Raw genomic sequence first — 19,552 nt, 5'->3', positions numbered from 1 at the left:
TTCCAATGTTAAACCAATTCTCAACTTCAATTGCTTTTTCACAATTTAGGGTTTATGGATATTGGTAAATTCATTAATATCTCAATCCTTTCATGTAATTGAGTTATAATCCCCGAATTAGCATAACTTTTAGTAAATGACTTGACCATGATCACAAACCAGTAAAAATCCATAATAGTTGGACCTAAGCCATTGAATTCTATAAAATTATTTTGTTTATGAATGTAATATAATAGTTGCATTCTTCAAAGATGGTGGGTTATAAACACCCGATGTTCTAGTATTTTATGCATATAATTTTGGATGCTTTATATCCTAGTTTACTTGTTTGGAATGCTTTTAAACACTAGTGAGTGTCAGAAAAGAAATCTAGATCAACTAAGCAGGAGATTAGTCAACATAGGGTTGGTAGGGGTATTAATATATTCTTTAAGAGTAGCCTATCAAGTCATGCTTATTCTTTATCTAGGTCACTTGCTCCAAGGCCTACTAATGACCAGTGATTTCAGTCTACTCAACGTCCAAACGTGCATTATTCTTAGTTTTAGGGTAATGTAGACCTATGATCTCTATAATACTCTCCATTCGACACCTCTGGTAAACATCGTCATATTAAATGTATTAATCGTAAGGATGTGTGTTTTAATTATTGTAATTAGGGTCATTTCAACAAAGTTTGCCCATCAGATGTGAGAGAAAAATTGACAAGAAGGCTCAAGCTATAACTTTTTGAACCCTAGGAGCTAGGGATGCTATTTTAGGGATAAGTTGGGGTTGTATCCGCGTATATTATCCTTTTAGTTTAAAGGATTCTCAAGATATGGTCATCGATATGTCACAGTTTCCTCTCACGATGTATATATGTTACTTGATCTTGGTTGTACCTTATATTTTTTGTCTCTCTATGTTTTTATGAATTTTGGGGCTAGTTCTTATAGAATTCTTGAGCCTTTCTTTGTTTCCCTCATGTTTGTCAGTCCAAATTTTATATAAGGGTCAATAGGGATTATAGCTTAACTATCTTTCACAAAGATTCAATAGTTGAACAACTAGAGTTAGGTATGGTGGATTTTGATATTATCATACAGATGGTTTGGAGAATTACTATTTTTCTTCTATGAATGGAAAAAATTGAAAGGATACTTTTTTATTTATGAATCAATTGTAGAATTGGAGGGTAGTCCTCTAGTGTGGATGGACAGTTCATCTTTTTTTGTGATCTTGAAAAATAATTTCCAAAGATGTACATGTACTATTTTGTTTGGGTCATTGATTATAGTTCTAAAAGTCTATCACTCCAATATGTTCCTACAGTTAATTAAAATATCTCAATTCTCAAAGTCCCTCTGAATAAGGAAATAGACTTTGTGGTTGATGTTTTAAGAGACATTCATCCGATTTCAATTGCACTCTACAGAATGGCTCCGATAGAATTAGGAGTTTAAAGAATAATTAATGGACCTCCTTAATAATGGTTTTATTCATGTAGTGTCTCTCCTTGGGGTGATTCCATGCTTTTTGTTTTAAGAAAGATGATTCTCTTTATATCTTCATAGGTTATAATCAATTAAATAAGCATACTATTAAAAAAGTACCTCTTCCCATAATAAATTACAAATTCAACCATTTTTAGGTTGCTAAGAGTTTCTTCGTTCTAGATCTCTATTTTTGTTAACATCAGTGGATTATTAGTGAAGCTGATATTACCAAAATGAATTTTAAAACCTGTTATGGTAATTTTATATTCTTCATTATAAAATTTAGTTTAACCAATACTCCTACAACCTTTATGGATCTTATGAATAAGGTATTCAAGTAATATTTGATATTTCATATAATATTTTATAATGGCATCCTGGTTCACTCTTAATGTGAGGGGGATCATGCTAATTATCTCCGTATTACACTTCGAACTCTCAAGGATTGGGAGTTGTACACTAAATTCTCTATGTGTGAATTTTAGCTAAGCTCTATTTCCTTCCTTGGTCATGTTGTCTCTAGTTAGGGGATGAAAGTGGATTCTTAAAAGATTGAGGTCATGAAGAACTTGCCTAGACACGTGACTACAATGGATAGAATAAGCTTTTTTGGTTTGGTTGGTTATCATACGAGGTATGTATAAGGCTTCTCATCTATAGATAACTTGTTGACGTAGTTAACTCAGAAGAAAAATAAATTCCAATTATTATTTTCTTGTAAGGGTAGCTTTGAGAAGTTAAAAACTTGAATAGATAAGTTTGTTTTGTACTGTGATGTTTCAGGGTTTTCATAGGATATGTGTTGATACAAAATTGTAAAGCTTTGGTGTATGATTCTTGATAGCTTAAGAATCAGGATAAGAACTATCCAACTTATGATCTTAAGTTTGATAAACTAGTACTCTATCTTACAATTTGGTGCCACTATCTTCATGGGGTGCATGTAGTTACCTTTCTTATCATAAGAGCTTGAAGGATTTCTTCACTCTGAAAGAGTTAAATCATAGGCAGAGGATATGGATTTCTTTACTCAAGGATGGTGACATGATCCTATAGCATCACTAGGTAATGCCTATATAGTTGTTGATGCTTCACTCCACGTTGAGGGGGGAAAATACTAGTCAAAGATATTCAAACACTTGATAACATTAAAGTTTGATCCTAGAGTAATGTTGGTGTGAATTATCCTTAGGTGTCTAAGTCAAGAAAAAATAGTAAAGTGATTCCATTCATTTATAAATCAAGGAAAAGGTTTTGCAATAGAAAGTAAAGACTTTTAAAACAAAGGGAGATGGTACTTTGTGGTAAATAGGAAAACTATGCATCTAAAATATTGATGGTTCGCACGAGAGAATCATGATTGATTTTCATTTCTCTAGGTACTCTGTTCAATCAAGCTATAAAAAAATGTATCATCTCTTAAGGGAAGTACATTGGTGGAAAATAAATATTTTATATTTTTTGTGCAAAGTGACCAAATTGACAATATGTTTAGGTTGAGCCCATGAGGCCTGATATGATGTCTCAAGACATAGTACTTTCGATGTGGAAATGGAAAATGGTAAACACACACTCTATTATAGTTTTGCAGCTTGCACATAATAAGTATGACTCTATTTGGGTTATTGTGGATTAAATAACCAAATTAGCTTGCTTTTTTGCCTGCTAGAATGACAAATTCATGGGGGACTATTTGAGATTTTACATTCAGGAGATTGATAGATTGCATAGTACATTGATACATATCATATTAAAAGAGGTTCATATTTCATTTCACATTTTTAGAGGTTCTTTTAGAAGGAGTTGGGTACTTAGGTAAACTTTAATGCTGCTTGTTATCCTCCAATAGATGTTTCGGTGGAGTTAACCATTCATATAGGAAAGGATATATTAAGGTCTTATGTCATTGATTTTAATGATCATTGGGTTGATCACGTACCACTTATTGAGTTTGCTTGTAATAAAAGTTACAACTTTAGTATCCAAATATCTCTATTTGAGGCTTTATATGGGAGGAGATGTTCATGTCCTATAGTTTAGTATGAGCTAGGTGAAGGGAAGTTGTTGGGTCTTTATTTGGTTTAACAAGCCATGAATAAGGTGAAATTCATTAGGAAAGGATTGAAAACTACTCATAGTTTCTAAGAGTCATATTTTGAAGTAAGGTGTCAAGAATTGGAGTTTGATGTGAATGATTAGGTGCCCTATGAATTTTCAACCATGAAGAATGTTATATGGTTCAGAAAGAAATGTAAGCTTAATTCTCGATACATAGGTCCATATCTAATTTTAAGAAAAATAAATAGTGTTGCATATGAGTTAGAATTGACTATAAACCTGTCTTCTATTTACCCAATGTTTTATGTTTCCTGCTCAAAGAGTATGCAGGTGATCACTTTCTCATAATCCCTATCATGAACATTGGGGTAAAGGATTCCTTGACTTAAGAAGAGGTCTGAATTGAGACTTTGTATTGTTAGTTTGAAAGTTTAGGACCAAAGAGATTACTTCAGTAAAGTTATTGTGGTCAAGCCAATAGGTCAGGCAGGATATGTAGGATACTGAGGAGGATATTAAAGTTAGATACCTTCATTTTTTTCTCCTCTTTAAGGTGATGTGTAAGGTATAAATACTAACTTTGATCTATTCTTCTTTCTCCTATTCTTTCTTAATGTCTATGGAAATCTAATTTTGTAGAACTTATTCTATTGTCCTTGTTGATATTGGTCTCTTAATAGATTAATGGTTCATGTTTAATCAGTTTATTATTATTGTCACAAGGCCCTTCTAGGTGTAAATCAGTTGTAGGTGAAGTCTTGGTGTTATGTCATGGCATGTGGATTATGCTTATCTAGTTTCAATTAGTCTTTAGTCGTCATTTGAGGATGAACAATCCCAAGAGGACATACTGTAACACCCAATGAATTAAAAGCATTAGTATGGCCTAACTATGACTTGTACAGCTTAAAATGGACTTAGATTTCCTTTACATCAATTGAAAAATATTTGGCTGAGTTGTAGGGATGTAATAGAAAGCTTTAGCATGACCAAGGACCCAAGCATTATACCTAAAAGGCCTACAAAATAGGGTGCATGCCCAACAAAATGATGGAGGAGCTCACTATCTAGCCTCCACTATAGGTTGTGCAACATGGAGGTGAGTGATATCCATTGAGTAGGGGTGTTTCACACACCCCTCTATCAAAAATAGTTTGTCTAACAATGATATTTTAAGGGAATTTTGGTCGTTTTCTTTTTTACAAAACTTTGCCCTTATACAGTTAATGTCCTGATTCATTAGATATCCTTAGACTAAGAACTGAACACCCTCCCCTCTTCTCTCAAAGTCACTATCTTTAACTTCAAGTAAAATTAAGTTAGGGCTCTTAATTAAAAGAGAAATATTGTACCCCAATCTCCTACCTTAATGTATACAAAACTAATCAAATCTCTAATCTTATAAGCCTTAAGATAATTAAAGCTCTACATGTTTTTATGGTGAACTAGGGTTGTAATCAAGCTAATGAGATTTTGAGAGTCCAAACCCATGGATTTTCTAAACAAAGATTACCTTCTATTTACTTACTTTATGTCTAGAATTGATGCATGTAAGTTTATGAAGTTGAATTAACATTTTGAGAAATAAATCTTGGCTTTAAAATTGAATAGTTTGATAAATCACCCCTTATTATTTTAATGCTTAGGAAGATATTAGGTGTGATACACTGATGTACTAGATTTTTGTAGCACATTTAAGACTTTTTAACTTGAAATAATTGTAAGTTCTTAAGTAATTATTGGTGTTTTTGATGTTATTTCTTAAGATTTTTTAGGAAAGTCATGATGCATGGAAATAAATAACAATTTAGCAGAAGAGCTAAAATCTGGTGTAAATAAGCTGAAGTATAGCTGACGTCAATTCTGAAGTGTCTTCATACATGGGACAGACTATCAAAGTTGCTATCAAGCTTAGACAGAACCTGAAGAGTTGAGAGGAAATGTATCGGTGATTTGGAAGGGCCATTAAATATGGGACATGGCGTCAAAATCGCTGTCAACCAGAGACAGAGTATGCTGATTTCCAGTGAAGATATGAAGGCAGTTTTTATGTGCCGTCAAGATTTTTGACACACCGTCAAGATTACCATCTGATGAGGCAGAAGATAAAAATTCACTGGAACCTTTGATGACATGTCGCACACGTCGTCAGAAATTTGACACGCCATCAAAAGCATCATCATCTAAACCGAAGAGAAAACTAAAACTTTAATTTTATTTCTTTATTTAGGATTTACTATTTAAAGACTTGTTTTAGGGTTTTATGGAGAGTATATGTCATTATCTATCAGGCATTAACCTAGGGAAGAGAGGCACGTAACATTGCTCTCTTACATCAATTATTATTCTTACTTTTATCAACTATTTTTGGGTTTCTACCTTGTGATTCGATCGAAGAAACTACTTGTTGTTTTCCATCTAATCAGAAGTTATCCTTATCATTATGAATTCAACTTTTGATTTCATTCATCAAATCATAAGCGACTAATTCTATTAGCTGGGGTTATGGGATCCATGGATTAGGGTTTGATACGATACTAGGTGTTTAACAGATTCAAAGAGTAGTGGAACATCTTGAAATTTTGTTGTTTCAACTGAAATCTAGTGGTTGCAAACATTAGGTTATGCCTTAGGTTTTATTTGTTTCAAACAGAGAAATAGACTAGAGGACGTGAATTATCAAGAGGGACTCAAAATCTACCAACCTTCTATTTAATGATTAATGTCGTAACTGGATTAATTTGCCTGAGATAACATCCTATTGGAAATAGATAAGTTATCTAAGCTTGAGAGAATTAGATAATAAATTATCTGGTGAGGTAGAGAGATAAGTTAGATAGTATAATCATCAGGGCTATTCTGCTGTTCTAATCATTTTGAGAATCTCTAGAAATACCTAGTATCTATCGATTCCCGAAACCCTTGGTGAACATTACTCTGGTTTCCTATTTATATTGATTACAAACATTAATATTGAAGTGAAAACATTACTTGATACTTTCAAAACCCCCCTCTTAATTTTATATTTTCGTACCATTTATTTGAATTGAACTTATAGCTATAACTTCAAATTAGCTTAATCGACACTCACATTGTTCCCTGTGGATTTGACCCCAACTCCAAAGTTGGGTAAATATATTGACGACGAGCGCCTTACACTAATTTGAGGTGTAAGTTGAGCGTTATCAAAAATGGCGCCATTATCGTGGAACTGTTTAGCGTATTGAGTTACTTTGGAATTTTAGCTTACTTGCTTGAATTCAAACTTGTAAAGATTTGTTTGTGATTTCCTTTGTTTCTTGTGTTAGGTAGATTTTCTTTATTTTTGTTTATTTCTTACTATGACATCATGGAATGAATGTAAGTTTGATGGTTGGAAATCTTATCTGGATGATCCATGTCCATATTGTGATGGACCCCACTTTTGGCAAGATTGTAGATATGCTCCCCAGAGAGAGATGTATGCACTATCTCCATCCTACCGGGAGTATAATTGTTCTTTATGTGGTGGTCAAGATGGACATTGGAGTGATTGCCCAAATGAACCCTCCCCCTATTGCCCTAACCCACGTTCTAGTTCTTCTTATGAGTATGACAGGTTTTATGGTCAAGAAATAAAAGAATGCAACACTGGAAAGAGTGTCATTGAAGCTATGCTTCAACTATTGTTGGATCATATAGACACAATGAATGATACCATATATGACATACATAAAGATATTAAGACATTTAACGAGGGAAGAGAAAGGATAGAAGAGATGGATATCGAGGTCAATCATCCAAAATACTTTTCTACATTATGTTTAGATGATATCTTGTCTGTGGAATAATTTAAAATAATAGAAGAGTGTGACGAAAAGAGAAAGATTCCTATACTGATGATGAGCTTGATGTTGATCAACCCTTGGAGATTTCCCAACCAACCGAGCCAACAATGAGGGATGATACCAAGATTGAGGAAATGGTGCTAGAGGCAAAAGAAGAAGCCAAGCCAATCTCTTATGAAAACTCTAGCCTAATTCAAAGTAAAAATGTTGAGAAGATGAATAAAAGTGAGTGTGTAGAAGATAGTGTAAATTTTGAAGTAGGATTTGTTGGGCCAAACTCAAAGCATTTTTCCACATTATGTTTAGATGATATCTTGTCTGTGGAATCATCTAAAATAGTGGAAGACTGTGAAGATGAGGAACAAGAATCCTATATTCTTTATTTTACACTTGATAAGCAACACAAAAACACACCTCGCTTTAAAGCTGAGTTGTTTACCATACATCATCCATTACTAGGTTTCTTAATCTTAGTACCAACTCTCTATAAACGAGGAAAGAAGATGGACTCTATGTTGGGAGTGAAGCTCATATCCTTAAGATGGAGGAAAAAACTGAGTTGGGTCATGCTGCAATACTAAATTAGGCCCTTCTTAGGAGGCAACCCAAGGCATTTTGTTGTTTGTATTTGTATTGTGTGATTGACATCAGATCTTCGAACCCATGGTGCCACAGGTATGTTTCTAAGTATCTTGTTTTGGATTGACATGTTGGGAACACTGCATGATATTAAGTTGAAGGTGGGGCTACTTGTGGGTGTGATGTCCTCCTGGGGTTTTTGTTGTTGTGCCTCTTTTCTCTAGAGTCGTTTTCCTAGTAGAGCCAGCATAGTTAGGTGTATCGTATTTTTTTTTGTGATATGTTTTATTTAACTAGGAGCAAATAAGTATCTGGGGTAGTTGACATATTTTTGTTGATTTTTTGAACACCTCTCTAATGATCTGTTTTATAACTGTGTGACACGCATTTATGTGTGACCACTGTGTATCTTGTTGTGGCATTAGTGCTAGTGACATGATAATCACTGCTAATAATTGCATGAACTGAATAGGTAATAGCTTGTGATGCACCTGTGTGCCATGTGTGTGTAAAGTTTTACTGAATTCCCTGTGTGTATTGAATTTAGAACTTGCCCAGTTAGTCTTACCTTGGTTGAAAGATAGGGGTTAGGAAAGGATCATAGGCCGTTCTGATTTTTAAGTCATCTTTTTTTGCCTAAATGACCTTCCATGTATGCATGATATCTCTTGATCCCTATTTTGAGCCTGAATTGACCATTTATTCCTATGACACTTGTCACCTTCCCATTTAGATCATAATGAACCTATTTTGACCCTGGTCCTCCTTGGACACTGTGAACTTTGACTTAGGTAAACAACCTAAGTTGAGGGTTGCTATCATAGGGGTGTGTGTTGTAAACTAGGTATGGAGAAAGGTGGAATAAAAGGAAAAGAATAAGTGAAAAGGAATAAAAAGCTGGGTGGTGTGGAAGAAGACTAAGAAAAAAAGAGTGAAAAAGAAAAGCCACATCCATCCTGAATAATGTGTGATCAAGAAAAGGAGAAAAAAAAAGAGAAAAGGCGACGAAAACACCTATAGTGATCCTAACTTACCTGTCTGGACACCTTGGTAATGAAAATAAGGGCAAGCATATGGTATTTGACATGCATTGATTGGAATTTCTTTCTGAGAGTGAGTGTCTCTTAACCGTCCCCGCATTGACATGCTTGAGTTCATATATTATTAAGGAGGGACTTCTTTATCATAAGAGTATATCGGTTGCATTGCTATCTATTTACTTGTTTAGGTAGTGTAACTTGTACATATGCATGGTTATTGTTGCTGAATAGATGCCATATCTTGATTCCTTTGGTTTACATTGTTAAACTTCATTGATATGCACAATTAGATTTATAAGTAATTGAACGTGGAGGGTTGCATAAGTTTTGAGCTAAACTTGATAATCAACTGTTATAGTTATCTTATGTGTCTCTTGGTTAAGCATCGTAGTATGGAGTTATGTAGTTTCTTGAGGACAAACAATTGTTTTAAGTTGAGGGTGTTGATGTGCTAGATTTTTGTAGCACATTTAAGACTTTTTAACTTGAAATAATTGTAAGTTCTTAAATAATTATTGGTGTTTTTTATGTTATTTCTTAAGATTTTGTAGAAAACTCAAGCTGTATGGAAATAAATAACAATGGAGCAGAAGAGCTGAAATCTGATGTAAATAAGTTAAAGTGTAGCTGACATCAATTCTAAAGCACTGTCATATATGGGACAGACTGTCAAAGTTGTCGTCAAGCTTAGACAGAACCTAAAGAGTTGAAAGGAACTGTGACAGTATTCGAAAGGGCCGTGAAATATGGGACATGGCATCAAAATCACCGTCAACTAGAGACATAGTATGCTTATTTCTAGTGAAGATGTGACGGCAGTTTTCACGTGCCGTCAGGATTTTTGACACGCTATCAGGATTACCGTCTGATGAGGCAGAAGATAAAAATTCACCAGAACCTTTGACGATATCTCACACACATCATCAGGAATCTGACATGCCATCAAAAGCATCATCATCTAAATTGAAGAAAAAACTGAAACTTTAATTTTATTGCCTTATTTAGGATTAATATTTAAAGACTTGTTTTGGGGTTTTATGGAGAGGATCTATCATTATCTATAAGGAATTATCCTAGGGAACAGAGGCACGTAACATTGCTCTCTTACATCAATTATTCTTCTTGTTTTTATCAACTATTTTTGGGTTTTTACCTTGTGATTCAATCGAAGAAACTACTTGTTGTTTTCCATCTAATTGTAAGTTATCCTTATCATTATGAATTTAACTTGTGATTTCATTCATCAAATCATAAGTGGCTAATTCCATTAGCCGGGGTTATGTGATCCATGGATTAGGGTTTGATATGATACTAGGTGTTTAACGGATTCAAAGAGTAGTCGAACATCTTGAAATTCTGTTGTTTTACCTGAAATCTAGTAGTTGCAAACATTAGGTTATGCCTTAGGTTTTATTTTCTTCTAACGAAGAAATAGACTAGAGGACGTGAATTATCAACAGGGACTCAGAAGCTACCAACCTTCTGTTTAATGATTAATACCGTAACTGGATTAATCTGCCTGAGATAACATCCTATTGAAAATAGATAAGTTATTTATGTTTGACAGAATTAGATAATAAATTTTCCGGTGAGGTCAAGAGATAAGTCAGATAGTATAATCATTAGGAATATTCTGCTATTTTAATCATTTTGAGAATCTCTAGCATTACCTAGTATCTGTCAATTCTCGAAACCCTTGGTGAACATAACTCTAGTTTCCCATTTATATTGATTACAAACATTAATATTGAAGTGACAACATTACCTAATACTTTCAAAACCCCCCTCTTAATTTTATATTTTTGTACCATTTATTTGAATTGAACTTATAGCTATAGCTTTAAATTAACCTAATCGCCACTCACATTGTTCCCTGTGGATTCAACCCCGACTCCAATGTTGGATAAATATATTGATAACGACCGCTTTACACTAATTTGAGGTGTTAGTTGAGCGTTATCATACACTTCGACATATCAACTCTTATCTTCAAGTTAATGTTTTTAGTGGATTATTAATGTATGAAATACCTTTATCAATAAATAGTAAATGGAGAGGTAAAATGGATTTATGATGATCATATAAAAGACTTCATGACATGAATTATGGGAACTAAAATATGATCTTAAGAGAATTAGATAGTTAACTGATATATTGTTACTACTTATGGCTTAACAGACGAGGGCCTATGTTTTGCTAACGTAAGTATGGTTTTCTCTATAAATTGAATGAACTTAGGTTTCTGCTATATAAGGATTATTTATCCAAGCCTATATGATGTTATATCCCAATATATGAAGTAAACATAGATTGGGACATAGCCAGTAGGATGTTGATCATACTTACATAGATTGTGGTGTATATATACCATGTCGGTTACACCATCTAGTTCATATGTAATGCAAAGAAAGTTACTCAGTTCTCTTTACAGAAATGATTTATGCTAATTGTCTTTTAGTTTCACTTCTTTATTCTGCCTACCAATACATTCCATGTACTGAACTCTATATGCTATAGCATTTTTTAATGTAGCTTTCAATGCATATTCATGTGATTTTGTATAGTAGTTGGAGCACTCTAACCAAATCTAACTTTTGTAAGCCTACATATTTTGGAAGACACTTTTTATGTGGATTTATGACTATATTAGTTTTATGGTATCATCAAGGCCTTCTCCCGATTTAATGAATCTCCAGGTCATTTTCTTTATTTTTGTGCATTTTTCATGTTTTAAACTTTTGTATGGCTTTCCCAAGTCATTACTGACTTTTTGGGACCATGGTTCAATTCTTGGGTAGTTCATTGAGTTTTTTGCCAATTTCCCAGTTGTGGATTATTCAAAATTACCAAATTAGTATTTGCCCCAACATCTAGTAAACCCTCAAATGGAAATTTTGAAAGTTCTTTAACCTATGCAATATAGATATTGGGAAAGAGAGACCTTTTGTTTGGGGTCCAAGGCTCTTACACTTGTTTTGGATTGTTGGTTAGCTTTTATTTCGAACTTGTTTTAGACTATTTGTATGTTTTACTTAAAAATGAATATTAGGTATTTGAGCTATTTTTCATCAAAATGACCTCTGTTGGGAAGTTTGTCACTTATGTTAAGTCTTAAATATTATTTCCAGTGGGTAGCATATTTCATTTGTATTCATAGGGTTCTGAATGAATCTCGAGGCCCCTTTTAGTAAAGCCTCAAACATGGAATTTATTTGTATTCTTAGGGCTCCTAATGAATATCGAGGACCCATTTAGTAAAGCCTCAAACATGGAATTTTTCTAGTTATTCAGCAACTGGTATGGGGCATAGGTCTTCTCTATTTTCACAAAGGAATGACCACATTTGTAAAGGTTCATGTTCTTGACCATTTCACTCAGGTTCCCATCCTTATGTTTGCAAAGAAAGTTTGTCTGGCCGACTCAAATGTATTTTTTATGATATCAAAGAACAAACAATGATTACAAATGGCTATTTTGGGCCCAACTTATGCTTGCATGACCCTTGTTAGCCACTATATATACCTCCAACATTGTTTCTAAATCATTTTATCTAGTTTCTACCTCTATTTTTGTATTGTGATCGTAGGAAATTGTGGAATTTGTTTATTGTAAGCTGAGGTATGTTTATGCAACTCACCTTGGTCCTATTCTTTAAAACCCCAAATTTTTGCCCTAAAAAATTCCTGAGTTTTGAGCTCACTGCTCTGACTATGACTTACCAAACAAGTAAGGTCTCCTTACTTATTTTTGGGATAGACTCATAGGGTGAGAAATAAATGTTGTATTTATTTCTAACTTTGTTACAATTTGAACATTATGAGCCATAAGGACTCATTACAAGTCATAAAGTATGAATCGAGGGCAAACAAGAGTTGGTGCCAAACTCTCTATCTTGATCATGACTAGACATAATAAGTCTATGGTGTGGTCATGAGTCATAAGGTGTGACTCATATCCAAACTAGTGTGATGGTCTAAGCTTCTACTCAAGGTAATATTCATACTCTATGATTCATAACGTATCATCACGAGTCGTAAGGTGACTCATGGTAACTGCGATAATTTTTAGTATTTTCATTACGAGCACTTTGGACATTTCCCTCTTTCCTCACTTAAGACCCATGACTTAAAAACATTTTGGGGACCCTATTCTCAACACTTAGCAAATCAAAGCATACTCTTTTCTCCCTCAAATCCCTAAGTCAAGAACACAAGGGTTTCTTAAGGAATTAGCAGTTAGAGCTCAAAGGATTGATTTCTCTCCGTAATTCTTCATATCTCAGGAATGTGACTCTTTGTCAAAGCTTATTTTATTAAAAAAAATGTATTTAAGTTTTTATCCATATGATTTAATTTTGGCTTATGAATACAGGTTTGAGGGTTTTGTAGTGATAAATCTTGGATTAAACTCCTATAATTTTTATGCATTATTCGTGCTTTATCAATGGTTTTTGATTTGACTGGGTGCATAGGCATGGGAATTGAAAAGGTGGTTAAGGTACTCACCCAAATTGATGATTTTGGATTAAAAATTTGCTATGGAAATTGTTTTCCCTCAACCCACTTGTATACTTGGTTTTGAAAGATGGTTTGTTACATGATTTAACTTACTTACATATACTATTGCATATCTTAAATGGTTAAGCTGATAAACATGGATTTTGAAGGGCTTGTTGGATATGCTTTGATTTTAAAATTGGATGCTTGGGGGTTGAGGTACTCCCATAGATTAAATTGGATAACAAAAGGGGTTGAGGAATTTTCCAAATTTTATTTAATAAACAAAGAGAGTCGTGGCATTCCCCCATATTGATTAAATGAATAAATGGGTCAAGGCAATCCCTCAAGTTAATGGAATTGTAATGGCATAATTCTAAGCTTGGAATCATAATGGTATAATGATAACTATGATATGCCTTAATAGGTAATTCCTTGGTTAAAGTGATAGGTTATGTGAATCTTGTTTTAATATGGGCTTAAAGAGGGTTATGTAGCTAAGTCGCGAAGGTGGATATCCTGGGAGGACTAATAATAGAAACTCACATTTGTCAGTGTAAGGATTGGTTTTAATGATCGTGTGCATAACACACACTTTATATATATATTTGTATCCTAGATAGATATGGGGTCAGTCATTCCCTAGTCATCCTTGATACCTCTGGTTCGGGCGGCTAACCCGTATTGGGGACCTTTTAGTATGGGGAGCTAGACCTATATAGCCTATGGGTGCTTTTATGATGTTTGAGCTACATAGTCCAAGCTAATGTTTTACTTTCATACTGAACCTTATTCCCTACCCCATCATGTTATAAATATATATGTATGTGTATGTACAATATGTGCGTATTGATTTTACTGTGTTTTTGACTTGGAATCATTTTATCCCTTTCTTGAGTTACATTTTAGCACTCAACCCACTAACTATCTGCAGATTTGTATCCCCATTCGATATAGGAATCGAAGACACTCCTACTTTTCTTGTTCATTGAAAGGTGATCTTAGACTATTCTTGAGTTAGCTTGAAGTGGTGAGCCTTTATATTCTAAAAGGTTATTACTTCTTGGTTTATGTTATGTTATAGACTATTTCTCATGTTTGCTTTTTGATATCGTCGGGGATATGTCTCGACTTATATTATCTTTAAATAGTAGATGCTTTGTAGATATTATGGATTGGGATTGTTGTTCAAATCTTAGTATTTATCTTTATTTAGATATTCAACTATCTTAATATATATTTGGAATTCATCCGCTTCTAGTTGTATCGTCGGGGATATGTCTCGACTTATATTATCTTTAAATAGTAGATGCTTTGTAGATATTATGGATTGGGATTGTTGTTCAAATCTTAGTATTTATCTTTATTTAGATATTCAACTATCTTAATATATATTTAGAATTCATCCGCTTCTAGTTGTATTGTGTTCTGATTGGCAATGGTAAAGGTGATGGGTCCTCAGCGGACTGAAGATACCTATCACAGCCAGACTTTGGTTCAGGTCATGACAAAGTTGTTATCAGAGCCCTAGTTTCATGGGCAATTGGGTGTCTACAAATTAGTGTCAATTAGACTCACTTTCATGGATGTGTAGTGTTCCATACTTATAAGGGAGAGTTTACGAGGCATTTAGGAATGATTCCCTTTTTTATGCTCCACTCTCGGGCTGTAGAGTCTAAGATGTTGAATCTCCTCTAATTCACATATGTTCATATTTCAGGTCATGCCTCCAAAAAGATCTGATGTTTCTGGAAACTCTTTTATCTCACCTAAGGACAACATAGATAGAACTCATCCTATTTATGAGGTACAAACCCAGTGTAGTGTCCTTGTATCTGATTTCCCCCATGGAATTCTATAGGTCCATACAAGTCCTCCTCGAGCTGATGATACTTCTTCCCCAATGTCTTAGGGTGATGCCTCTAATGTTGAGTTTCACTAGTTGATTTATTGTCTTACACAGTTAGTGGCCGCTCTATCACTACATTCTGAGCATATTTCTCCTTTAACTCCATTTTATAATGCCACGAGGGTTGGCCAGTTAATAAGGTTGATTCCTCTTACTTTCATTGGTTCCAAGGTTGAGGATAATTCTCAAGGGTTCATAGATGAGATAGAAAATATATTTCAAGTGATGCATGCTTCTAACAAGAAAGGTGTGGAGTTTTCTGCATATCAGCTGAAGGTCTTTTTGTATAAGTCGTATGAGGAGTGGGAGCAGTCGAGGAGTAAGGTGCTGAGTTAGCTATGTAAGATGAATTTTTAACTCTTTTTCTTAATCGCTTCTTTCTTAGAAATTTAGGATGGCAAAAGATAAGGAGTTTGTAAATTAGAAACAAGAAAGGATGAATCTGAAGGAGTATGCCATGAAGTTTCATATGTTGTCTCATTATGCTCTAGAGTTAGTATGTTCTATGAGGGATAAGATAAGGTAGTTTGATTTAGGATCATCTGGACACTTGATGTTGGAGTGCAAGGCCGCCTTGCTGAGTAATGACATAGATATCTCTAGGCTTGCCATGTATATGCAACAAGTTAAAGAATAAAAAAAGAAACAAGTTGAGATAAGGAAAGGTAGAGTAAGAATTCCAAGTATTCTAAAAAGGGTAGAGGTCATTGGAATAATGGTAAGGATTTCAGACAATGGTCTAAGAAGAAGTGGGGAAATTTTGGTTTTTATTCTATGGCTCGTTCTCCATATCATAAGTTTTTTAGTGATCATCGCTTCCATAAAAATAACAGGCTTAAGGAACAATCTGTCCATTTTCTTGCCAGTGGGTCTCCATCAACTCTATTATATCTGCCTTGTAGATTTTGTAGGCTGTTGCATCGTGGTTTTTGTGATAAGGGAGGTAAGTGCTTAATATATGCCCAACCAAGCCATATTAAGAGGAATTATCCTTCAATCATGATGTTTCTTTTGTGGCTAATAAGGTTCTGGATGCCATATCTTCAACTCCAGCATCGAGAGGTGCTACTTCTAGCATGACACTAGCGTGAATATTTTATATACTATTACCACTGTCAAGAATCTAAGACTTCTCTTAATATTCTCATCGGTACACTACAACTCTTATTACATAACGTTTATTACTTAGTCGATCCAAGGTCTACTCTTTCTTATCTAATCATTTATGTGGCTATTCATTTTGGTTTTGGTCCTAACTATATTTCTAATCTCTTTTCTATGTCTACCCCAGTGGGTGGCTCTATTGTAGCTAGAAAAGTCTATAGGGGTTGTGTGGTATCTGTCTGTGGTAGAGAGACATTTGAATCTGATAGAGTTGGATATGTTAAGACTTTGATGTTATTTTGTAGATGGATTAGCTCTATTCATACTATGTGTCTCTTGTTTGTAGAGCCTGAATGGTCAGTTTCTAATTCTCAAATAAACATGTGGTTGAGTTGGAAGATAGTTCTTTATCACCTAAAAGGAGGCTCAAAAGTGGATTTCTAAGGGGTATCTGTATCATCTAGTTCAGGTTAAGTATTCTACCTCTAAGGGCTTTTTTTTGTAATTTGTCCCTGTTGTCAATGATTTTTTTGAAGTTTTTTCTGATGATCTTCCCTATATTTCTCCCAATAGGGAAATAGACTTTAGGATTTTCCTTTTCTCGAATACCCATCATATCGCTATCCCTTCTAACATAATGGCTCTGCCTAAGTTAAAAGAGCGCAAGGAGTAATTAAAAGATCTTGTTGATTTATTTTCCCTAGTGTTTCTTCATGGGTTGCTCCTATTTTTTCATGCATAAGAAGAATGGTTTCCTTCGGATGTGTATAAACTATTAACAGTTGGATAAGGTTATTGTGATGAGTAAGTATCCTCCTCCTATAATTAATGACTTGTTTGACCAACTTCAGAATGCAAGATTATTTTCTATGATTGATCTTCAGTTTAATTTTCACCACTTGAAGATTAAGGAGGTAGATATTCCTAAGAATTTTTTAGGACTCGATATTGCCCCTATGAGTTCTTAGTTATGTCTTTTGATTTGATTAATGCCCCGATGGCATTTATCGGGATTTTTATTAGTTTTTAGACTTATTTATCATTATGTTTATTGATAATATATTTGTATATTCTAAAAGTAGAGAGGATCATTCCAATTACCTTCGTATAGTGTTGCGGACTCTTAAGGATTAATGTTGGTATCCTAAGTTTATGAAGAGTGAGTTTCTTTTGAATGCAGTGACATTTCTTGTTCACATTATTTTTGGTAAGGGGATCATGGTGGATCCACAGAAAGTTGAGGTAGTGAAGAAGTGGCCTAGACCCATAACTCCAACCAATATTTGGAGCTTATTGGGTTTAGTTGGGTATTATAGGAGGTTTGTGGAGAGTTCTCTATCATTGCTACTCTATTTCCTAAGTTTACTTAAAAAATATAGAGATTCTATGGTCCGATGCTTGTGAGGGTAGCTTTGATAAGTTGAAGGATAAGTTGACTTTGGCTTTGATTTTGACCCTACTCGTGGGTAGTGCTGGTTTCGTTGTATATTGACATGTGTCACATGTGGGACTAGCTTGTATTTTGCTGTGATTTTTCTTTAAATATTTGGTGCCATTACTTGTATAGAGCTCATGTTAACATATATTCAGACCATAAGATCTTGCAATATCTGTTCACCCAAAAGGAGTTGAATCGTAGGCAAAAGAGATGGCTCGAGTTGCTTAAGGATTATGATATGAATCTCATTATCACCCAAGTAAAGATAATATGATTTCTAATGCTCTTAGCAGGTTGCCTATAGGGATCCTATCTTATGTGGATGAGGAGAAGCGAGGGTTGGTGAAGTATATTCACTATTTGGCTAATCTTGGAGCTCATCTTTTAGATTTTGAGATTGCTGGGGTAATTATTCATAAGGTTTTGAAGTCTTCTCTCAATACTGAGGTGAAAGAGAAGTAGGTTTTAGAACCTTTTTTGATGTGTATAAAAGTTGGTATAGGTCAGCAGAAAGTGATGACTTTTGAGATTGGTGGTGATGGTATCTTGATGTACCAAAGGAGATTGTTTATTCCTAATTTTGATGGTCTATGGGAAAGGATTTTGGGTGAGACTCATGATTCGAGGTATAGTGTTCATCCTGGTTCGACGAAGATGTACCATTATTTCAAATTTGTGGCCAAGTGCATGGTTTTTTTAGCATGTGAAGGTGGAACCCTTGAGGCCTGGTGGTTTCTCTCAAGAGGTTGAGTTTCCTTTGGGGAAATAGGAAGTGATCAATATGGATTTCATTATCGGTCTTCTGCGATCTCACCACCAGTTTGATTTAATTTGGGTCATCGTGGATAGAATGACCAAGTTTTCTCATTTCTTACCCGTGAAGACTACTAATTCTCATAAGGATTATGCCAAGTTGTTCATTCAGGAGGTTGTCAAGTTGCATGCTCTCCAGTTTCTATTATATATGATTGAGCTACGCAATTCTCAACTCACTTTTGGTGGTCATTCCAGATATGTTTGGCAACTAAGGTGAACTTTAGCACCTCTTTCCATCAACTTATTGATTGACAAGCAAAAATGACTATTCAAACCTTGGAATATATGCTAAGGGCCTGTGTGATTGTCTTTGGTGGTAGTTGGGTCGATCATTTTCCTCTAATACAGTTTGTGTATAATAATAATTATTATTCTAGTATTTAGATGGCTCCATTTCAAGCTTTGTATGGTAGGAGATGTTGCTCTCCCATTAGGTGGTTCAAAGTTGATGAGACTCGATTGTTTTGGCATTGACTTAGATTACCAGGCTATGGAGAAGATAATCGGGATTGGGGATAGTCTAAAGACTGCCCAAAGTCACAAAAATTCCTATGTGGATATAAGGCGTAGGGAGTTAGAATTTGATGTCGGTGATTGGGTGTTCTTGAAGGTGTCTCCCATGAAAGAGGTGATGACGTTTGGAAATAAGGGGAAGCTCAATCCCCGTAATGTTGGCTCGTACTTAATTTTGAGAAGAGTAGGCAATGTGGCTTCTGATCTGGAGTTGACTTCGAGTTTTGGTTCTATCTATTCAATGTTCCGTGTTTCAATGTTGAGGAAGTGCGTGGGTGATCCTTCCTCGGTTGA

Source organism: Capsicum annuum, chromosome 10, assembly GCF_002878395.1.
Source record: "Capsicum annuum cultivar UCD-10X-F1 chromosome 10, UCD10Xv1.1, whole genome shotgun sequence".
NCBI lineage: Eukaryota > Viridiplantae > Streptophyta > Magnoliopsida > Solanales > Solanaceae > Capsicum > Capsicum annuum.
This window is presented reverse-complemented; position numbering follows the sequence as displayed.